Source organism: Convolutriloba macropyga, chromosome 5 (genome assembly GCF_964194025.1).
Source record: "Convolutriloba macropyga chromosome 5, txConMacr16.3, whole genome shotgun sequence".
NCBI lineage: Eukaryota > Metazoa > Xenacoelomorpha > Acoela > Convolutidae > Convolutriloba > Convolutriloba macropyga.
The window spans coordinates 36,253,745-36,278,431 of NC_134472.1; the positions used below are offsets into that span (position 1 = coordinate 36,253,745).

Below are 24,687 nucleotides of genomic sequence, written 5' to 3' on the forward strand. Positions count from 1 at the left end.
TTCTATTTATCCTTTAACAATTCGTGAAACGTTTGTTTTAAATATTAGAATGAATTTTAGTTTGACAAATTGATTTCTTTTTATCCTAATTTAGTTTGAGATTCCAATTTTATAAGAATCTCAATCATAAAGAAGTTTTGGTTTAGCTTGCCTAGAAAATTCTTACTACAAAATATGCCAATTTGGTTTATAACTTATTAAAGATAACGACTTCAAATCCAATCAAATTTTACTTAGCGAGGGAGTGCACTTAAAATCTCAATTAGAAGTTTTTTGTGTAGATTGAATTAAAATACAGTTAGATTTTGAATGGAAAATCCCAGTGTGCAAATCGCCAGTGTACAGAGAGTGTTAATTAGAGATCTCAATTTTGGTGTAGCTTGCGCAGGATAAAAGTTAAATTTTCTTACGCAAGTTTTCATACAGAACTTTAACCTTTAACTTTAGCCAAAAACGAGCTTTGAAAACAGCTATTTTTATCAGGTCACGTAGTTATTCAAATACAACCAAACACTGTTTAGGAATTGCTCCGCGTAAATAAAATTTTAATCTTTAAGATACTTTGGAGTAGCTTGCCCACAGAAATTTTGATTTTCATATGGAAAACTGCAAATTTTTGTGAAATAGATTCTTCTTGTCTCAAGTATAATATCCGTGCACTTTATGCTGATACGGTTTTTGGTTTGGGGGTTTCTGAAGCCCTTTACTTCTCGGGTGCGAGCTAGAGAAATTGTTTAAAGTCAAAGACTTTATTCAATTTAAGAATTAGAATTTTTGAACAAAAATTACAGAGTTTAAGTTACGGAGTTAAAGATTCCAAGAATAATTGTATGAGAAGTTTTGTTTAAGAGATGAAAAAGAAGTTTTTTTGCTTGGAGAAAGGCAGCTGAAAAATTGAATTTAGGTTTTATTATAGTGGTTGGTTGTGTTCATATCGATGGTTAATTCTTTTTCACAATTTTCTCTGATCAGTTTGAGAATTTCTCATGGTTCATCTTACCTGCCCGGGTTACTGTTAGTTATACTAACAGATAACAGGTTTACAGGCGAATGCCGTCAAGAACAAACGTTTTTTGACGTAGCCCGTCAAGATCTAAATCCGTGATGTTTTGTTGCTTAATATTGATTGAGAAAATTTCGAATGAAGTCTGCATTTTGTAATTTACAAGCATGTCATACGTTCTATTTTGGGGTTACTGTATTGCCTCCCTCTAACAAAAATGTTTTTTCCACTCACTCAGAAGCCTTTTATTGGTTCAATTATGAGTTCAAATAATCTTCTGCTTTTTGAATTCCTTAGTTATTATAAATACTAGGGCTTTCTTGTCCTCAATATTATTCTTCGCCAGCAAGATAATCTTGAAGAGATCCTTCTGACCACCCTTGTCCGGATGACACAGCGAAGACAACCTTTTTGTAGTCTTTCAAAATTGTAGTGGTTTTTGCCCCCTGAGGCAGGAACAGCAGCTCGTATAGATTGGGAGGTCGACTGAAAAGGTTTTGTGCATTTATAGCCTCCACCCTCCTCCGGATAACTTTTCTTGACGTCTGTTCCGTTTTCACCCTACTTCGAAGCTTTCTGATATCCTCCTCGACATTCACCAGATCCGGAGAAAAACACTCTTGCTCATCTACTAAAGCGACACATTCCCCTTCATGGCTTTTAGCATCCTCCAACTCTCTGTTCAACAATTCAACCTGACTCCTGCAGGACCCCCGCTGTTTTCCAGCGTTTACAATTAGTCTTTTCGTATCTAGAAGTTGCTCGTGTAACCTTTGACCTTCTAGCTTTAATTGCCTAAGCTCCTCATCGAGCCGAGCCCCAGCAGTTCCAAGCATTTCGCTGTTTTTTATCCTTCCTGTTGCTCTTTTCAATTTTGCCTTGCAGCTATTTCAGTCCCATCACACTGATTGGCGCTATGTTCACGATATTGGCTGGTTGAAGCTGCGTCAATGATATTACTAATTTTTATTGGACGTCACTCCAACAATCCTATAAACCTGACGCCTGACGGTTGACTTCAAATTGTACAGCTCGAGTAGGTAATAACAGTAATGGCCCACTTTTGGTTCTGCTTTTCGTACGTATTACGGAATGTAATTAATCCAGTGTATCAAATTCCATTTCGGCTGTTTCAGGAATAGAGTTAGCCTTTTTTCCTTTTACAACTACAAGATTGGTATCACTGTCACACAGTTCAACTGTGGTCCTATTTCTTGTCGGATTTTGTTCCCTAGAACGCTGTTTGAGATGATGAAAATACCTAATTCCCCCATTGGGTTAATGGGCTGCAGTGCAACTACAAGACTGGTACCACTGCGTAGCAAATCGATTGATAGGAACACATGCATGACACAAATAAAAATTTTCAAGCCAATGAAAATAGTCATCGAACTTATTGTGGCTTCCCAGGCTACATGCCAGATTTGTTCACTTTATTACCAAAGTAATTAGAAAAATAAGTGATCGTGCCACTGGTGCCCGTATGTGAAGTCCCTTCTACTGTTGTTCTCGAGTGTCTTAACCTTTGTGCTGTCTTTGCTAAGTTCATGGTCATTATCAATGAACAGTCCTTCCATTGGTGCAGTTTTGAGCAATTGACGATAAATCTGTGGTTGGGCAACTCATCAGGCTTTTCAACCAGTTCTAGTCGTTGGCCATAAGTTATCCATGACCCGTTCTGCAACTCAAGTGCGTTCGGGTACGAGGGGTTGCAATTCGTTTTTGTGAAATTCCTATAGAACACTTTAGAAATGGGATCCTTGTATCTTATCCCTTCTGGACTGATGTCAGGAGAAATCCTAACTGGTACCTCCTCGGTACAAAAAGAATTTTCTTTGACACGGACGACAATTTATTGCACTTATGGTCATAAAGTACTCCTCTCGCTCTTTCGGCGTGTAATCCCAAAGCCTTTTGTTAATTTTAGAAAACTTGATGTGCAATTATTGTTGTAGTTAGAATCATTGCTCTCTGAAGTTTTTCTATGTGACAATTCAATAGTTATTTTTTTCAAGTTTTCGAACAATATCTCGAAAATTCCCCACGGAGAGTTGATCTAGCTTTGTGTTCCTGAGATCTGTCACAGATATAACTGTTGCTGAAAAATTACGTTCCTTGATCCTCAAGGATTCTTTTGTGTAATACAGGTTTCTGTGATTTGCTTCAAAAAGCTGAGAATCGTCTACCTGATAGGTCTTGTTTTCTACCTGAACAGCTAAATTGTTTTTTCGTCTTAAATGCTGGTCAAATACCTATTGTTACAAGAGTTGACTATCTTTGCTGTTGTTGAGATCGACAATTTATCTATCGTAAACATATTCGGTTTCGTATTTTGGTCAAATATATTTTGTACTGAATCAAATTCAAACGTATTTGATATAACAAGGTTTGGTCTTGTTTCAGAGCGTCTTTAATATATAACCAAGTTCTTTCAGTCGTTTCTCTAGTTTGAACGAGCAAGCTTCCCATGAATACTTCAGCCTTTATAATGATGTTACCTTTTTGTTTTTCACCTTTTGGTTTGATTCAGTCCATGGGATAGAAATAGTCCCTTTCCTTCTCATCTCCACCTTCCAGATGATTTTTTTGATATTTTCTTAACAAACTCTGAGTCACCTCCGCCATCAACCATCCCATTAACTTTTTCCTTCAGGAGCATTAAAATCAAAGTCATTGAGTCCCGGTAACAACATTTTCCCCCTTCCAAAGTTTTTGGCAGACTGATTCTTTCAAAGGGTAAAACGTTAGAATAATATGGGTTTTCTCGTTGAAGTTTGTTGCATCGTCATACCAGCGACGTTTTTTAACGCAGTCACAATATACGCGGCTCTGTACATCCAGTAATTTAATTTACTCATGCTGTTCTCAGAGTAGATGAGTACTCCTTGGTTTACTCGCTCCTCCTTGATATGTGACCTGTCATATTTGGTCCGTTCAGAAAGGGCAAACTTCTGCGCCCGCAGAATGTTCTCAAAATCAAAAACCCACAATCTCTAAGGATTGTGAAAAACCTAAATTGATAACCAATTGGAGAAAATTCCAATTCAGCTGCACGTTCCAATGTGGGTTCCACGCCCTCTGCATTTTGTCGTATGACCTATTTAAAAAATAATTCGTCATCAAATTTTTCCTCTGAATCGTTATCCTTGAATAAAAATTAGTCTTTCAGTTTCCGTGGTATTGTTATTCTCGACGCACTTCTTGTTTGATATCGTCGTTGGTTAACATTTTGCGAAGTAAAAGCGGTGCTTCTTTTTGGAAAACCTTCGCATTCACTTCTTTCGTTTGTTTCCACGAGGTTATCCTGCTTATGTTGTGTGGGTACTTCGGCCTCAAATATATCTCTACTTCTGCTCTTGTTGTTTGTGTTAGAAGTTATTGATTCTCTTGTACTCCCACCCATTGGTGTTTTAAGCAATTCCATCTCGACTGTTTCAATTTTTGTTTCACTACTAGGGTTAATTTGACTAATATTACCTCCAAGATTAACTTCTCTTTTTTCTGTGTCATTCAATTTTGGAGCGACTACTTCAATTTCCACAAAATCGTTGTCCTCCGTAAAGTCTTTTTTTGTGGTATTTTCGGTTCACTTTTTGTCGTTTTAGTTTTTTTCTATCAGTGGTAGCACTTCTACTGTTAAAACGTTTGAGTCTATCGTTACGGACTTTTTGTTGTTTTATCGTTTTCACATTTTCAATAACAAGGTTCAGATCGTTGATTACTTCACGTATTACTTGCTGTCCTGTTCTGATATTCTTTGTCTGGCCAGTTTATATGGTGGGTCTGAAGACCCTTACTAAATCACCTACTTCTGATTATGGTCCAAATGAGCTACGTTCATAGTAGGTTTTTTGTCTTTCTTGCTCCACATCCTTGCTCTCCCGTACCAGTTCATATCACGTTTTTAGTTCCTCTTTCAAGCAACCAGCATAATCACTCAAGGTCGGGTAGATTTTGGTGCGTCTTGTTTGATATTTGCAATCAGTCGGCAGAGCGCATGATTGTCCAAAAGTAGGTAAAAAGGGCTGTATTTGATCACAGAGTGAATTGATTACCTGTACGCCATCATTACTAGCGGAAGGTAGTCGCTCCAAGTGTTGTGATGCTCAGCCACATATTTGGCAAGACTCTTTTTGACTGTGCAATTGGTGTGTTCTCTCATTGCGTTTCATTAAGGATGATAAGCTATTTTGATTTCCTGTTAGTTCCCAGCTCTTTAAACATGTTCGTGAAAATAATCGACGTAAATTTACTGACTTTGTCATTATGGAGATTTACCGCACTATCAAATCTTGAAACCATACGGTTACAGTGGCTTTACCTACCGTTAAAGCTAATTGGTTGCTCATGGGAATTGCTTCATACCATTTTGTAAACTGATCTCCAATTAAAAGAATTTGTTTCGACTTGAATCGGTAAAGGTCTTATATTGTTCAAAGCAACCTGCCAAAACGGGTGACTTGGCTTCCAAATTGTTAGGCTGTGTATGTGTTTCCGGTGTGGCCGCTTCTTTTGACAGCATACTTCTCAAGAACTTACCCATCCGTGAACATCTTTTCTCATCCCGGGCCAATAGAATCCTTCTCAAACCCAATCAAATGTCATAGCTATATCAAAATGTCCTCAAGGTTCATGAAGGAAAGGTAGATTTTTATTGATTTTAAAAGGGATTTTTGAATGACTATTTGTATTAAGTTGTTAAATTTGTCAATACGTTTGTTTCTGGAATCAGTTCAAAGTTTCCACATTGCCCTGGAGGCTCCTGCCATGTTTTTAATTTGAGGACGTTTCCCGCTCTCACTTCAATTTCTTAGTATAAAAAGTTTGGCTGCATTTTTTTATGTTCAACTATTTGTTCCACAGTTTTCCGTAGTCCAATGATGGATCAGATATTTTTGTGTTCCGTGTTTACTTGGTTCGCTTGATCGCAATCTTTGACTTGTTCTACAGTCTTTGGAAGTCCCGACAGACAGTCTGCTTCAAGAAGCTTCTTTACCAGATCTTGCTTGATTTCAATATCAATTTGTCAAGATTGGCCAATAATCCTTCTGGTTCCTTAAAACTATAAATCCACCTGAGGGCCCTATTGTCGGTAACAATTAAAAACTTCTGTCCCAGAAGATAATATATGAAGTATTGAGTAAAATAAACTATCGCAAAAAGTTCTCGTTTTGCCGCAGAGTAGTTTTGTTGACTTTTGCTGAGTGTTTTGCTTGCGTATGCAATAATTTTTACAACCATATGTTGTTTTTAGGAAATATTTGCGCCAATGCCAAACAGAGAGGCGTCGGTTGTTAACGTCTAGGGTTCCGTGTCATTGGGATAACCCAAAATGGGTGCTTTCTATGGTGCCTGTTTTAGTTGTTCAACTGCTGATTCACATTTTTTGCTCCAAGAAAAACGTTCTTTTTTGTTTAAGAGCTTATGAAGCGTCTCTGCTATTTTTCCAAAATCTTGTATGAATCTTCTGTAAAAACCAACTGGTCCTAAAATAATTCGCTATTTTTAATTGTTCGTGGGTTTTTCGTTTTACTGACTGCCGCTACTTTCTTCAGATCCACTTCTACGCGTTGACTTGAGACAATATGTCCCAGGAAGGAATATTTTTCCTCAAAAGATTTATTATTTGAGCTTTTTATTTTCAATCCAGCGTCTTTAAGTCTTCCAAGTATACGATCTAGACGGTTGAGATGCTCCTAAAGATATAGCGAAGATGGTTATGTTGTCCAGGTATGCTGAAGCAACCTCATAGGAGAGTCCCTCCATGAGCAACTCCATTAATTTTTGGAAAGCTCCTATCTTTGACGCTGACCCCATGGGTAGATTCTTCCACTTGTAGAGTCCCATTGGAGTTACAAGCCGTCACGTTCTGCCCCTCTTCATCGAGCGCCATTTGGAAAAATCCCTATGGCATATCGATTTTTGAGAAAAGTAACAACTTTTGTCCTAGAGAGTCAATAATACTTGGTAGCGGCCAACTGGTTTTCTCGATTTGCTTGTTCAAACCTCTATCATCTATAAATAGTCTGTAGCTGCCATCTTCGTTTTTCGCCAATATTGACAGCGCTGCCCAATACGAATGGGTTGATTCATCAAACTTTGCATCCTCTAGATCTTCGACAATTTTTTTCATTGCTTTTCTTTTATCAAAGCTCATACTGCAATCAGTTCTTCTGAACGGCTGTGTATCTTTGTTGAGCTTAATGTATTGTTCAATTCTGTCACAATATCTTATGTCATTCGAGTTTCAGGAGGAAACTTGTTGATTTCTTATGAAAAATGCCTGTATTTCCCCTTTCTGTTGGTTATATAGGTTAGAACCTTCCAAATTTACGTGTTTTCCCATATGAAAACTTTCCAATGTTTTTGGCTTATTTTGATTTGTGAACATTCCAATCACAACTAACCTTGGTTGTTTTTTCAAGAGAGCTTCCTACTTTAGTGCTTTCATACACGGTCACTGATGCGTCCGTTAGATTTAAGACTTTTTATTAAACTTGAACCATCTTTCATTGATATCATACAGGCGGCTAAAAACAAGCCAGTCTTTCATTCAAAATCATCAATTGCTTCCACTAATCCTTCCACTCCGGGAGTTTCTCATCCATTTTTATCAGCTAAACTAATTCCCATCAGACATTCGTTTTTACTCTGTGTATAAGTGTTTTATACCGCAATTGCAAAAAACCTGAACACCTTTCGTGATTGAAACTTTAAACTGACTGCTGTGTAGTTTTTTTCGTGTAAGTTTAATACACAATTATTGGTTTTCAGGAATTCAATTCCAAACAGACATCCTATAGCTTCGTCTAACGTTATAACATATTCTTTATCAACCTCCGGTAGTCTTGGTTGCAATTGTACCAACAGTGTTGATCTCCCTATTATTTTTACATCTGAATTATTGGCTGTTAACACTCGTTTTGTGTATATTTACACAATTTACAGTTTGCCCAGTTTTTTGTTTGTTGACCAGATCAAAAACGATATACTGCTACCACTGTCTAATAAACCAAAACATCTGTTCCCATGAAGTATGATTTCTGCACTTAGACATTTAATTGTGTTTGTCGAACAAACTCTAATGAAACACAGCTCTCGGTGACTTTATTTTTGAAAGGGCAGTTTCCTTTCAAGTGTTGGGAACTTCCACATGAGAAACGGTTTCGACTATTCCTCGAAATGTGTCCTTCTTGTCCACGGGTTCTGCACTTGAACCCTGCCTGTCGTTTCTCCCGGACGGTTCATCTCTTCCGAAAGATTGTCTCTAATGCTAGGTCCTGGCGTCGGAAAACGCCGCCTATAGCTGAACTCGCGATTTTGTTCTACTCTATCAATTTTGTTGTCACCCCGCCGTCCCTGAGATTGAATTCATTCGCTCGTTCATTTCCGACGGTTTTCAGGCTGTTTGTCATCTACTTACAATTGGTTTACCAGCTTGATGACGGACTCCATTAACTGTTTCGTTTCATCCCGTCTAATAACTGCAACTTTTGGTGCTTGCTCTTCCTCTCATATTCTGGTAACAGCTTCCAGATGCAACGCTCATTTCAAAACTCCTTCAGTTTTCATATCCTTGTCGCCATTTTGCTTCCTGAGATCTAACCTAACCTGATTATTGTTAATTTATTCCAGAAACTCTCTCAAAACCACGTGATCTCTGATACCTTGGGACTCCGTTGGATAAGCCGTCAGAGCCAACTGCTTTATATCTCCAAGAAAGTCTGTCAGTATTTCTCCTGGTTGCTGTACGCGACGAACTAGTCGTCCCCGGAAAACGACCGCTTTCTCATTATAGTGTTCTCAAAAAACTTTAACGGTTTCATCATAGTTTTCTCTTGTCGCTTGCGGTGAAGTGCGATGGAACTCTATGGCAGATTTTTGTAGCCTAAGTGCAAAGTAATGTGGCCGTTCATCAATTTGGTGGGCTGGGTGTCCTTCTGTTGTTTTCAATTTTTGTAGTTCTGCTAGGAGCTCAAAGTGCGTCACGTAACTCTCCAATTCGTTTAAACCGGTGAGCGCTTCCGGTAATAGCATTTCTGAAGTTGAGCCCGTTGCCATTTTAACGTTCCCGTATTTAACTTATACCTTTTTTGAGACCCTTTTTTGTTGCTTAAAACACTAGTTTCTCCATGATACTCAGAGGGTTGATTGTGACTAAAATCTGTCCTCTTTTTTGTTTTCGTATAAATTTATATTAATTGATTAATTTTACCATTTAGAAATATAAATATTTTTTTTGCCTCAAGTTTTAATATTTTTATTATACAGTCTTTTTATTGATTACCGTCCCACCTAGATTGTTATAGATTTCGAACTATTTTCAACTAAACTGCAATTTCTCTTTCTTTCAAAATTATTTTTCTCTATTTTTGCTATAATTACTTCAAGAACAAGAAATAGTTAATTTTCTGTTAAAATTCCTTCTTTTTTTGTTATTTGATTGTTTTAATCAAATTTAATTTTCGTTTACAGCACAATATTGCTGCAATTTTGCAGTTTTTCTTGTTTTCTTTTCGCCGTTCTTACTCAAAAACTCACAATTACAACTAGGAGTGCAACAAAATTTTAACCAAACGTTCTGCCAAAACTAACAGAACGACTGCAGTGTTGCGCAGTATAAGTTACCAACGACAACAACGACTGCGTAAACTTGGTATTTCTGCTTACTTGATTTCTTGTTTTATTTACCCACGCTGACATGTTGTTCTCTTTTCCACAAACGATTAATAGCTAGCTACCAAACTAGTGAATTCACACTAGAGGTTCCAATGACATGTGTTGAGGTGAATTGAATTCTGATTTGTTATCCCAAATCTTATTGTTGTTCAAAATTTAATCCCATTCCCGAGTATTTTTTTCTCGTTTTCGAAAATTAATTTTCTTTTCTTGTTTGTCTTTTTACCGAATTTTTTTTTTATTTTTTGATTTATTTAGTTGATTTTGGGTCTGTCGCTTGTATAATATCCGTGCACTTTATGCTGATACGGTTTTTGGTTGGGGGTTTCTAAAGCACTTTACTTCTCGGGTGCGAGCTAGAGAAAATGTTTAAAGTGAAAGACTATATTCAATTTAAGAATAAGAATTTTCCAACAAAAATTACAGAGTTTAAGTTACGGATTTATAGATTCCAAGAATAATTATATGAGAACTGTTGTTAAACAGATGAATAAGTGTTATTGCTTGGAGCAAGGCAGCTGAATAATTGAGTTGAGGCCTTAATTATTTTGGTTGGTTGTGTTCAAATCAATGGTTAAATTATCTTGGTTTATTTTTTACCATTTTCTCTAATCGGTTTGAGAACTTCTCATGTTTATTTTAACCACAGGGGTCCCTGTTAGTTAAACTAACAGACAACATGTTTACATGCTTGGCAATTGCCGTCAAGAAAGAAATTCGTTGACGTATCCCGTCAAGGTCTAAATTCGTGATGTTTCCAATCATAATTTATGATGCTTCTGCTTTTCTGTTAGAATCAGGTTTGTTCTCGATTACAATCGCTTTCTCTTGCTTATTATTATTTGTGAAAGTTTTGAATGGTGTATGCATTTTGTAATTTACAAGAATGTCATGCGCTCTACTTAGGGGTTACTATCCAATGAATATTCAAATTCATCCAACCATGTCAAGGAAGACGCCCATTGTATACATAGTCTCAATCAGAAGCAATTTTTGGTAAAAAATTACCTGAAAAAAATTGGTTTTCATTCAAAAAAATACAAATAACGGTATTTAAAACAGACATTTTTAACGGATAAAGCAACTGTTCAAAAACAACTAATTTTAAATACGAGATCCACTTTGTGAATAAAGTCTCTATCAGAGATTTTGGTGTAGCTTGCCCGGGAAAAATTAGTCCCTGTTATGAGTTTTGCGAATGGGTTTTAAGATCATGCGATCAACTAATAATTTGTATTTGAGATCCACTGTTTGTATAGGGTGTCAATCTGACAAAAATTTGTTGTAGCTTGCAAAAAAAATCAATTTTTCAAAAAGATGTTTGCGAATAACGATATTTATATATAGGCTTTTTCCAGGTCAACCTGTTCTTCAAATTCAAACAAACTTGAAACAGAGATCCTAAAGGTTTATAAAAGATCAATTCAGAAGTTTGATTTCGTAGCTGGCCTAGAAGAATATGAAGTGTTTTTTCATGTTTTCTTTCGCTAATAAAAAAAGGTAAACTAAGAAATGCCCATTCCCAACACTGGGTGAATATTGGCTGGTCAGGGGCCCTACCAGCACTACGTCTTCACAAAGCACTTTGCATTGTTTAAGTTAATCAATAAAATGGTATATACAAGCATCCGCTGAGAAAGTAAAACAAAAGACAGACAGCATTAGAAAACAAACGAATAATGACAAAAGTAGATGAGTCAAACTAACAACCTCACTTCTTCAACCACAACTCCCATCGAGGCATCTACATTTCTGCGCCGCCTAAGTATCCTTGACCCTCGAATGCAGAGGATAGAACTCCGCTGGAGAGTAAAGCTGATTTTTCTCCTTAGATACGACATGATATCGGCGTAGCTGTCCTCTTTTCGCTCAGAGAGCTTTGATGTCAGTTGTTTCAGTGCTCATGAAGCTGATGGGCCAGCTCCAGCAGTGCAAGCGAAGGCAAGTGGACAAAACGTTGCTTTCTCACTCCCAGTTATTCTTTGTTCATATTTGTTCTTTTAAGTAGATTCAAGGTACTTGTAGGCTTCGCTACTGCTTTCAGGGCAACTTTTTGCCAGCGGGTTAAAAATTTTCATATTAAAATAGGTTTTGTTGAACCTCGATTCCCAATGTCCATTGTTCTTGATATCTAATCGTGCATCATTATCAGTTGTTATTGATTTAAGAACAAAGGTTTCTCCTTGCATCGGCTGAAGGTGAGATTTGATCTCTACACCTTGACAGACATCACTTAACAAGTCCGCAAAGGAATTGCAGAGTTCATTATGTCTTCTGTGCGTGTATCTTCCTTTCGGACAGTGGAGGGCAAGTGCCACATTGAAATGTTCAATGCAAGCGCATAGTGATGGCATCTTCACTCGGTCCCAGCCATAGCAATTAAAAAATATGCCTGTAATTTGGATTGTAGGCGGGATTTTTTAATAGATTAGGTAATAGCTCAGCGTTGGTTGATCTCTCACATTCTCTTAAAAGGTCTTCAATATTGGGTTTTCTACGTGCTAAGAAGATCATTTTATGCCGAGTCAATGAAGTGAACTAATTATATACGTTTTGAGGTGAAACATTGGCATAAGCGGCTAGCTCTCTGAACAACAATTTCTGCTGTTTTTTGTGATTTTTCTACAAATTTCTTTTCTGCATTATCAGAACCTATTGCACTATCAAATACTCTACAATCGTCAACAATTTCAATTTTTTTGTGAACAAAAATCTTCTGTGCTTTTTCAAAAAAATGTTGTTTTGTAATGATGTGGCATTTGGTAAGAAGGAAACCGAAAACAGGACCGTGTTTTTTCAATAAGTCAAAAAGTTTTTTCAATTTATCAAGAGAGCCGACAGCGTTTCCATTGTCTGCATACCATTTTTGAACTGTGGAGCAATCGTCTAAAAGTTCAATTGAAAGGATAATAGCAATTCCATACATTGAAATAGCAAGGGGGTCGCCTTGGGTTGTACATTCTCAAGAGAATATTGTTTGTTTGTTGATAAACAAATTCGATAGTTCAAGGTATGAATTACATATAAAACGATAGATAGAAGCCATAATTTCTCGCTGTTTTGTAGGGCAAGATCATGATTGAGACTATTGAAAGCGTTTTTGCGTTAATAAGCACTATCGCCTCCAAATCTGTGTCTTTAAAAGCAGCTCAATCTGTGTCAATAGCATATTCAATTCCTCCTTTTTGACACATACGTAGTTGCTGATCACCACCTAATATCTTAAGCTCGGTTTTAATACTCCGTTCTTGTTCTTGCAAGAAAGAGATGAGGCATCACCATTGCGCAGTACTTTGCGGTTTCGGCGTTGGAATCATTTAAAGTGGCAAACAGTATTTAATTCAAGTTATCGGTGAACTGAATGCCTGTCTTGCTTCTTGGTAGCGTAAAAAACATTGCTTTCTAATGAACAAATTGTTTGTAGATGTTCTTCATATATTCTTTTTTGCTTTCCTCGAGGTTCAGCCAGCAACTGCAGGCTTCAGGACAGGCTTCCCTAGACGCTTGTGATATCGAGCTATCGGCCGCTGCAAGGTGTAGAGTTGTTGCCTCTGAGATTTCTGTTGCTTTCGTTTCGCAGCTTACGAAGCGGAATTTCTCTTGGTGTTCTTGCCTGGCGCTGAGTTCACTAAATTTTACGTGCTGGTAATTGGCGCATGAGTAACACCAAACCCCTCCACCCCTGATATGGTTTGAACATCTTGAGCAGTGTGACTGCTCGAACATTTCGAGCAGTGTGACTGCTCGAACATAAGGAACAGATAAATAAGGGAGGCTGTTAGTAGTCTGAAAACATATGGTTAACTAACGACTGAAGAATTCAAACATACGAGTTAAATAACAGGCAAACATATGGTTACTTTAGAAAGAGAAATGTTTACCATCTTTACAGAAGTGATTAAAAGGGAGATTGAAGTATGGGGACTCAATTTGATTGACAATTACTTCTCAATAAGTTTTAATTGACAATATTGACAATAAGTTTTCAATGACAATTACTTCTCTGCACAATTTGATTGGTTGGCTGAATAACACTACTATTTAATTTATAAAGAACATAATTAGGATTATTAATTTCATTATTCATAAACCGATTATTTGTGGAGCCAAAAGTTTTTGGTGCAAAGATGAAAGTTTGGTGAAATTTGTCAATAATTGTGTTTATTAATTTCCTCCAGTTATTTGAAAACTCATTTGCGCTTGCGTCTTGATCATTAAAACCAGCAATTACAGTTTTATTGTGAATTTTCTTTGATCTATACTGTTGAAGAGTTCTAGTCAAATCCTCAAGGATAGCACCTCTGAAGGAGTGTTTCGTCGCCTTGGTCTGCTTAGGGTCCAGGTACTTCGTCCGCGATGTTCCGATGACCAATCTCCTTGAAAAATCTGGAATTCTCTTCGGCTTGGGTGTCTCAGGTCCGTGTTCTGTCACGGGTCGGTCACCTCATTGGATGGCCAAACACAAAATCGAAAGAACTAACTTATAAAATAGCAAACGCTATTCAATAATTTTATCACAACAATTAGGCAGTTTTTCGCTAATATTTGAATAATAGAATTTTTAATGTAAGATCTACGCTTAGAAATGTCAAAAAACAGTAAGACCTAATATATCTAACACTGATCAGCGCTAAAACTATGTAAAATCTACTCTTAGAAACGGAAGTACTCAGCTGTGCTAAAAAAACAGACCCATGTAAAGAAGGAGAACCAAACTCATGACTCACCGACAAAACTAGAAAAATGAGAGATCTGTATCTCTTCAGCTTTCATGTCAGCAGCCTCCTTGATCGTCAATGACACGCCATGATGTCTTAAATGCATTGATGAACTGTGATTTCTATGATATTTTCTGTCTTATCGATACCTGGTTAGAGCCAGACGTCTTCAACTCTGGAGTTTACCTAATTAACTTTGTCATTCTCCGCAAAATAGTCTCATTAAATAGCCTTTCAGGTTAAATGTTTCATCAGGGCAGCCGTGGTGGCCCTTTCTAAATGGTATATATCTTTGGAGCTAGCTCTCTTCACTACGCCCTGGGAAGATATATCCGCGAGAGACGACAACTTCCAGAAGCCATCATCCCTCAAGCGAAAGATAAGTTGAAGATTGTTTCTCATCAAATCAATCGACTCCCCAAATCGGCGGAAGTCATCCTCTGGCACGATTTGATAAACAACTCCACGACCAATCCGAAGTCTGACCCCAGAAGCCCCCTAACTGCGGAACAACTAGTCACCGAAATACAGAAGTTAAAACGAAAAGTTGTTGGAATAGTTTTTTTTGTCAACGAGCGGGAGCTCCCAACGTTTACCAGGAGCTAAAGGCAACAGGAATCCAGACCTTAAACGTCGTTCGTGACCTTCTGTCGAGACGAAAACAGAAGGATCGACAGCTGATAACCGAATACAGAAAACTCCATCAAAAACCAGCCCTTGAAATTAAACCCTCTCTATTGTCAAGAAAAACGACAGCAACATGACAGCAATCATCAAGAAACGACAATGCCCGTCGCAATCCAAACGAAGAAAGAAGAAAGAGCAAGCGAAGAAGTTCTAAGTAAGTGCTTCATTTTTGAAGTTGTTCCTGGTTTTGTGATTTTGTGAGGTCCTAGTGATTAATTTCCTTGGCACTGATTAAAACCAGTCTACAATTTCACATCAGTCGTCAGTTCTAAGTTTCTTTTGTAAGTACATAGTGATTATCTTCCTTGGCACACATCCAATTGAACCTAGAATATGAAATAGAAGATCTCACGTCATGGGTAGAAACTGCACAACATGCAAGCGAGGCATACCGGCCCAAGAGAAAACTTACTTCTGCGTATCTTGTAACACCCACATGCATCTAACCACTGAATGTACCGCCCTTTCACATGCTGCTATAAATTGAATAATGGAATTGGGAATGAATGCTATGCTACTGTGCAACACCTGCGTAGAAAACAACGAGCGAGATAATTTCATCAGAGGACGCGCGCTAGAAAGTGTCTCTGAGAAACTGGAAAGCCTTGACGTAGGTGAGAAGTTAAAGAACATGGAAAAGTGGCAAACGGAATTAGTCGATTCTAAAATTGGAGAAGCAATGACGACCACTTGCGACAAAGTGGAGAAAACATACGCAGCTGTCGTCGCCGTGGACAAAACCACGAGCGGGGAAACCAAAGGAGCACAAAATGCGGAAGCCCAAAAGTCAAATCACAATATCAACCAAAGTTTCAGAATCCGAGGGTTAAAAGAAGACCCATCGAAATCTAAATCCGAAAATTTTGTCCCAACGAACTCTGAACTGAACGAAATACTGTTTACGATTGGAGCTGAACCACATGTTCTCGAGTTCAAAAGACTTGGCAAATTCGACCCCGAGCAAAAGAAACCTAGACCCCTTCTGGTCACGGTAGCGAACGAACATCAAGCACGCCTGACCTTGGCAAAAAGTCATGAACACAGGGAAGATCTCACTAAGCGAAACATTCACTTCCTGCCTGCTCTCTCGCGAGAAGATGCAATGAAGGAAAACCTCATTCTGAAAACAAGACGTCAACTACTCGACCAAGGCGTTCCTCGAGAAAAGTTGCGAATTCGAAATTTGGAGCTGTTCAATGACGGGAAGAAAATTCACTTAGAATCTGAGAAAACCGAGTCTTCATGACTAGGTTTCCTCAACATTCTTCAACTCAGCACACGAAGTCTGGTAAACACCGAACGAAGAGCAAAACTTGCCAATGCAGTCCAAATAGCAGACTACACTGTCATATGTCTCTGCGAAACCAGGCTGAACGAATTGATCAGCGACTCCAAACTACTTACAAATGACTACAACATATATCGAAGCGCCCGTATACTCTTGGGAGATAAAAATGCCCACGGCGGTAGCCTCATAGCAGTGAAAAACTTTCTAAACTCTGAGAAGATCAATGCGGATCTTCCCGACTCATGCCTAGCCTGCAAAATTCAACTAGACAGGTCTGAAGTGATAATCTGTTCGTTCTACAACCCACCAAAAGGCAGTGCATACCGATATAATATCAACGATTTCCAAAAACTACTAAAAACCATTCCAAAGTCAAAACCGACCTCATCTGTGGCGACCTGAACTTCCCGGATGCAAACAGGAAAACAGCGAGCAGCTCTAATAAAGAAGAAAACAAAATCATCGAAATCTTTGACGAAGCTCTGTTCAGTCAAGCTATTGACTTTCCGAACTGTTCAAATAACACCCTTGACGCGGCCTTCTATCGCAACTGTTTTCTCTTTGCCGAAAAGGATCAGTCCTTCCCTAGGACATACGACTGCATTGATTACGATGCGATCCATCTTTCGTTCGAATGCCCAGTAACTGAACCGAAACCCGTACTCCAAACATTCAGGAGTTTTGGGAATGCTGACTACGATGGAATGAAAAATTTTCTTAAGCAGAACCCGTTCCAACTTATTTTCCATACAAACGTCAACAAAATGTGTGAAGAATTCTACCAATATGTCGACAAAGTGGCTGAGACATATCTACCTCGAAGAACCAGACATCGCCAAAGCCTCCCTCCATGGATCTCTGCATTCACGTCAAATCTTAGGAAAAAACTAAAAACGCAGAAAAGGCTCCTTGAAAGGAAACCAACGAGTTATCGGAAAGCAGCAGTCATGAAGCTGGAGAACTTGTTAACCGAATCAGCAGAAGCAGACAGGAAAGACTACCAGGAGACAAGAAACACCGACGTTATATTCAAACATCTGAAAAGTCTCAATAAATCTCACACCCTTCCGAAGCAAATCGTGAGTGGCGATAAAGTGAGCACCATTGTCCACAAACAAGTCGACATTATGAACGAGTTCTTCCATTCAGTTTTTTCTCCAAAGCAACCATTCAGCATTTCTGACATCGGAACGAAAAATCCTACATTGACAAACTTCAACATATCGGTTGAAACCATACATTCCTTTGTGTCCGAATTGGACATTACTAAATCCAGGGGCCCAAATGGCCTCCCTCTGGCCTTCTTCAAGAAAACGTCACGACAAATTTCGGTCGTCCTAAATAAGCTTCTAAAGGTGATAAAGAAGCAAAGAAGGATACCTGACACATGGAAGACAGCCGCTGTGACCCCAATCCACAAGAAGGGAGACAGACGCTACGTACAAAACTACCGTCCAGTGTCCCTACTGGACATAGAAAGTAAAATCCTGGAAAAGTGCATCTACGTGGCTCTTTACGACCACTTTGCCTCTTTCTTGACAAAGCACCAGCATGGATTTGTTAAAAATCGGTCTGTTTTCACAAACATGAATACTTTCCTGAAAAAAATCCACGACGCACTCGATAACGATCAAAACTCAGAAGTTATTGCGTTCTAGACGGACTTCTCGAAAGCCTTCGATAAAGTACCTCATTTTGAGCTATTAAAAAAGGTTGCAAATATTGGGGTAGGAGGATGTCTCCTACAAGTTCTCATGGACTACCTAAGCAACCGGAAACAGTTCGTCAGAATCGATAACACATGTTCCGGTGTTCGAGACGTGACTAGTGGAATGCCTCAGGGCTCACTACTAGGCCCGCTCCTGTTTTGCATCTTCATCAACGAATTACCCGACGCGCTGAAGTTCTCAGACCCATTGATCTTCGCAGACGACCTGAAAATCCTCGCGATTGGAAAAGATCATTGGATCATCCAGGAAGACCTAGACAGCATTGCAACGTGGGTCAGATCAAACAAGATGAAGCTGGCACTGGACAAATGTGCTCAGATAACATTTCGAGGGAAAAAACGAAATTTCGAAATTGTGGGTGAAGATTTGGCAAATGCAGATACAATAAAAGACTTGGGAATTCACATCAAAGATGACCTGAGCTGGAGTAATATAGAAGAGCGACTCAGGAAAGCTAACAAAGTACTGTACCTCCTCAGACGAAACGTCGCAGTACAAGTTAAACCACTCATCAAACTTGGGCTTTACAAATCACTAATCCTACCCGTTTTGCTGTACGGCTTCACCTGCATAAACTCATCACGAAGCGAGCTACAAAACCTCGAAAGTTTTCAGAAGAAAGCAGTGAAATGGATCACAGAAAACGAAGGACTGAATTATATCAGTCAACTTTGGCTGCTCAACATTCTCCCCTTGCCTATGTTTCTCCAAGTGAACGACCTACTTTTTTTGCGAAAGTCATGAATGAAAGCTCACACTGCATCGAACTACCTGACCTCAACAGCGCCAATGGACGCACAAAGGAAGTCTTTCGGCTACAAAAAACAAGAACGGAAAAAACTAGAAGTGAATTCAACTTCCGAAACTGCAGACTCGCAAACCGATTAGAGAAATATGTTGAATTCAGTAGACCTTACGGACTCAAGAAGAGACTGATAAACCTAATGTGGGAGTTTGTCAATAAACGATTTTGCGAAAAGAACGTCTGCACTTGGCAAACCTTTTGCGACTGCCATGTATGCAGAAATAAGTGGACTCTATTTTAACAACTGACGACTGGGCATAAATCAGCCCTGCAGCAAACCCGCTGCGAATCCCCAACAACAACAACAACAACAACAACAAAAGCAAAACACTGGCAAAACAAAGCACGGTGGATCACTTAGAGCTGTTAATGTCTCTATTAAACACGCTCTGGTGAATTTTTCAACTGGTTTTACCGATATGGTTGATATTAGTGCCGAACTACGTTACCCTAGATGCCTAGTGGTTTGCATATACAATGCAACGAAGAAAAGGCCCTACCGAATAACTCCTGAAACTGTAATCTCTCATTAACGAGATAATCCGACTTAAAGAAGATCTATGATGTGACACAGTTTTGATAACCCGCGAGATATCAATTTTGATTCTACTACTTTGGAGGTATGTGGATTCGACCGACACGTTCGAAGCCATAATACTGGAAATATTTTATAACATCAGTTTCCAGCAACGGATAACAGGTCGAAAGAAACGACTGGATTTTGTATCAACACGTAATCCAGATCCAGTGACCAAACTGAAACTTTTCGAATCATCTCATACCATCTCAATCTCACAAACAGTTCTTGGTACACAACACGAAGTAACCCCAGCTCGGCAATAATGGACTTCTCAACTTTTCTTCTTCTCTGAAGCTGCAGAGCAATTGAAGCTCGTCGTTCCGTACTGCTCAAAGAAGAAACTGGAGCCCAAAATTTTTCTGGAAAACAAAATTACCTTGAGAGAATCAGAAATGGGGCCTAACAACTCTGAGATGTATCTACAGGTCGAATAGGTAACAATGGACCCAGAAAAAGAAAAAGCGTTCAACAAATTTACTCACATAACACGCACAAAATTCGATTTTCAGGTACAACTTGATGAAACAGAACCAATCAAAATTGGTTTCTTAAACCGTATGATATGGCCCCAAAAAGTCAACGGACAAACTCTGTGTCGTCTTCGAAGTGTCCCGGATGCAAGAAGGTGGTAAAAGACGATGACTCCTCGTGTATTGGATGTCACTCATGTGGGTCCTGGTTCCATGGAGAGTGTGTCTCCCTGACTGTGGATGAGGTTCTGTGGATGGGGGCCCGGTCGAACTTCCTGTGGCTTTGCGACTCGTGCCTCTCCTCGCCTTCCGAAGCTAAGTTTTCAAATTTAATTGTTGAAAATATTGATAAAAAATTACGTCATCATTGAAACAATTGCTACCAAAAATCTTATCCGATGCTCTAACAACTGCCTTGACTTAAAATGTTCAAAAGGCGGTTACAGATTCCCTCCCGTCTTACCGCGATGCTCTCCAAAAGGAATCAACCCAGGCAAAGCAGTCGGCTGATCTGCAATTTGTTATCACTGGTGTTCCCGAGAATGAAACTTCATACCTTAAACAACTAGAAGCACATTCAAAAGTTATCGATGAAGCTGTGCAACATATTGGTTTGCACCCAAGTGGAAACATCAGCAGTGTCCGACGCCTTGGAAAGCGTTTGAACCCGGAATCTAATCAACCCAGGAAATGTCGCTCGTTACTGATTACCTCAAACAACAGTCACTTCATGAACAACTGTTTTGCGAGGAGTCACCATCTTCAAGACTTCCGCTTACCAATTTACGTGAAAAAGTTATTATCAGCCGACGAACGCAAGCTCGAGAAAGAGATACTGTCAACACGGTACAACCTAATCCAGAACAAAGGATACGATCGCTCCTTATTCAGAATCAGAAAACTTAAATTATTCTACAACAACCAGCCGATTGGTGTTGAAGTGCCGACCAAATGACATGAACTAAATTGCCTACTGGTAAACGCGCAATCTTTGCTCAGCGTTTCAAAAAGGCATGAACTTACTAAATTGTGCTCTCTCAATGCGATATCTCTTTTATTTATAACAGAAACGTGGTTTTCTGATAACGTCAAAAACAGCGAATTATCTTTGGGAGCAGGATATGATGTTGTCTCAAGAAATGATCGACGTGCAATAGCTGATACCAAATTGTCAAATCTTCATGTTACGGATATCTCAATTTCCGACTATCACTTCTCTCTTGCTTGTGTTCTGCATTCTGATACACTATTGTTTTACTTACTTATCTACAACCCACCAGCATCTTCCTCATTCCATGTTCACTTTGATGATCTCTCTGTGTGTTTAAGAAGTTACGTTCAGCTGTTTGAAAAAATTAGAAATCAATATGGGTGTCTGTCTTATGTTATTTACTTATTGGGAGATTTCAACTTACCCGGTATCAATTGTCAAACTTACACTGGATCCTCTCGTAATGAGTGCTCTTTTCTGGAGCTAATCAATGAGTTGGGTGTCACACAAGTAGTTGACCGCCCAACACACAAACAGAACAATATTCTTGATCTAATTCTTACCACTGCTAACGAAGTTCCTTTCATAATTGTTGACAAACTTTTCTCCGATCATTATCCTATGATTTTCCACTGCTCTATCAATGAACACTCAGCTCATGTGCAGTCATGCTACTCTCGATCTTCTTTTGATCCTTTAGTTTTTAACTCCTGTCTCCATGACCTCTTCAATTATATTTCTCGAGACAACTCACCAGATCCATCATTTCTCGGCTCGTGGTTTTACCTGTTAAATTTGTCGTTGGAAAAATCGTTGCGAAAAAAACGCAATAATCGGCTGGCACTCCCTTCTTACTATTCTTCCGATACAATCCATCTTCTGAATCAGAAGTTCACAAATTCTCGAAAACTATTCCGTAAGTGGTCCTTGGAGCTCTCTCTCAAGCAACTGGAGCTGAGTAGGGCTGTCTCCGAATCCATTGATCTGGATAAAGAAGTGTTTATTAATTAGTTTAACCTACACTACACACGAAACTGCTTTAAGCTTTTGCGAAGTTTTGGATTTTCGTCATTGATTCCAACAGCCTTGCGAAATGAAAAATCAGTCCTCTATACTGATTTGAAAAAAGCGGAAGGATTTAACTCGTATTTTGGTTCGGTTTATCGCGAAAGCCCAATCACCGCTCTAACTAGCACCGTGGAGGCAGAAATTGCTTTATTGGATAATGTAAATATATCAGTCCTGTCTATTGAAAAATATTTGGCATCATGTGCAGATTCTACTTTAATGGGCAATGATTTATTCCCATCCTTCATTGCCCGAGATTGTGCCTCTCAGCTAGCTCCTCTCGTTGCAGTATTATTCTACTGGATTTTGAAAAACCAGAAATGGTCAACTATTTGGAAAACGTCCATAGTTACTCCACTTCATAAATCTGGATCTACAGCACTTATATCCAATTACCGACCAATCAGCATTTTACCAGTGCTGTCACTAGTCCTCGAACGTGCTATTTTTGATTATCTTTTCCCAATTGTTCGGCCTCTCATTGTTCGTGGTCAACATGTTCAAAACTTAGTACGGTTAGCCAACTCATCGAATATCTGGATCTTGTTTACACGGCTCGTGATCAAAACATACCATGCCTTGCCATATATTTTGATATACAGAAGGCTTTCAATACCGTTCCTCATGATGTTCTTCTGAACAAATTGGCAAATGTTGGGCTCGATCTGAATTTTCTCACACTAATTTGTTCTTACCTTTCCAATCGGAAGCAGTGTGTCAAAATTAATTATCAAAGTCTCTTGCTTTCCGTTATACTATATGGGTATCCTGCCTGGAATGCATCAATATCCTTTCTAAAATCACTTGAAAATTTCCAGAAAAAGGTTTTACACTGGATTCTTCCGTCATTAGATTATGTTTCAGCTCTTCAGTCGCTTGATATGCTACCGATTTGTTTCCAGCTCATCAAAATAGATCTCATACTCTTGTGGAAAATCCAACACAATCAAATAGACATACATCACAAATTGTCATTCTCCCAACAACAGACTCGCTCTCAAGCTCACTCGTATTCGAAGTTTGAGCTACTCAAAAATTCAACAGTGATGCGAATTTCTACGTGAGGTCAACACGCGCAGCAAACGAATTTCTGCGACGAAAAATCATTTCTTTTGACATGCCGTTTACATCTTACAAAAATGCATTCCACAACTTCCTAAAATCATCCATTTCAGACTTTAATTCTACTGTGTCATGTACATTCTTCATAAAATGCTACTGTAACTTTTGTCGTTGAATAGCAAATCCTATATACTTTTTGTTTCATATCATTTGGTTTTATATACTCCTTTGTACTTCCCGTAAGGTGAATTGAGTCTTTTACTACTACTACTACTACTATAAGATACACTTCTCAAGAAAAAAAGTCCATTGTAGAGGATTTTTGTATTAGCTAGGTTTAAGGCCCAGACTGCAACACTCTCCCTTAAACGTACAACCTGAAAATCTTCAAGCCGCAACGTCAAAGCTGGAAGTCCACGACTCAAGAAGTGCTGCAGAATCTCCCTGACGAGCTCCGGAAACAAAACAGCCAGCAGCCCGAACCAGAGCGACCACCGTTTGATGTCAAGAGATCAGCAAATTAGACGTGTCGGACACCATTGCAGGCAGCCGATCCAAACGCCAGAATCTGGAAGGTGACGTCTACCTGTACACAGACGGCTCAGCGTCAAACTGCAACCAGACGTGTTGATAAGCAGTTGTTGTGTCAATGGGCGACAACGCATGCCAGAAGTGACAGCGAAGCTCATCAAGAGAGGAAGAACTATCACCTCCTACTTCGACGAAGAAAAAGCAGCAGTGCTTGCCGCCGTTATGTGGCTACTGTGCAACCAACACCCGGAGACATGCCATAATCTGCACGGACAGCCATAGTCTCTCTGCCGCACCTAAAAAAAGGAGAGGAAGCACCTCCGCCATCCGCGCTTACCTAGACAGTCACAAACCGAAGGTCACAATGGATAGCGGGACACTCAGATGCCTCAGGAAATGAAATCGCCGACTCAGAGGCTCGGAAAGCAACAAACACCGCAGAAACAGAGCCAGAACCGACAACACTTTGCGCTGCTCTAATTTGCATCCGCAGAACATTCCGTCACCACGGGCCGTCCCACCAACTTGCTATGAGAACCTACAAAGTCTACAAGTTCAAGCTGGAAGCAAAACTATCAAATGCAAAAAAGACGCCGTTCTTATCGCGCAACACCGCAGTGGACACTGCAAACTTCTGAAAGCCTACGACAATCTAATGGCCCCACGGTCGACCCCACGTGCTCATGTGTTCTCAAAGGCCACACATATTAGAACATTGGCTGGATTGCCCGGCCACATCTAAAGATCACCAAGAAATCTATGGCATCACGGAACCACGACTGGAACTGCTGACTGAGAAACCCGATGGGTCAAGGGCGCTCGCCAGACGAACTCTGGGCACTTAAAGCACAAACACCCGCAAAAGAAAAGATGGAATAGCTGCAAAACATCGGAGGCGTTGGAGCAGCTCAGGATGTACTCGAAAGTTACGTGAGTGAAAGATACCAAAAAGTGAGAATAGGTTGCGATTCATCAACAGAAATGCATAACCAGTTTCGTGTGACCCAAGGGAGTGTCCTGAGGCTGTTGCACTGCAACCTTTTTAAAAATAAACTTGAATAGGTCATGACCAATT

General features: G+C 39.3%; 1 protein-coding gene across 2 annotated transcripts in view; it reads left to right on the plus strand.

Annotated features, from left to right (window-relative positions):
- Positions 1-191: 191 nt before the first annotated feature.
- LOC142339364 (protein LZIC-like) overlaps positions 192-24,687 on the plus strand; it is a 206,333-nt gene continuing 181,837 nt past the window's right edge. For both annotated transcript variants that reach the window (XM_075389365.1, XM_075389366.1), the window contains exon 1: positions 192-202. The gene's annotated coding sequence lies outside the window, so the exon portion shown is untranslated. The remainder of the gene's footprint in view (positions 203-24,687) is intronic.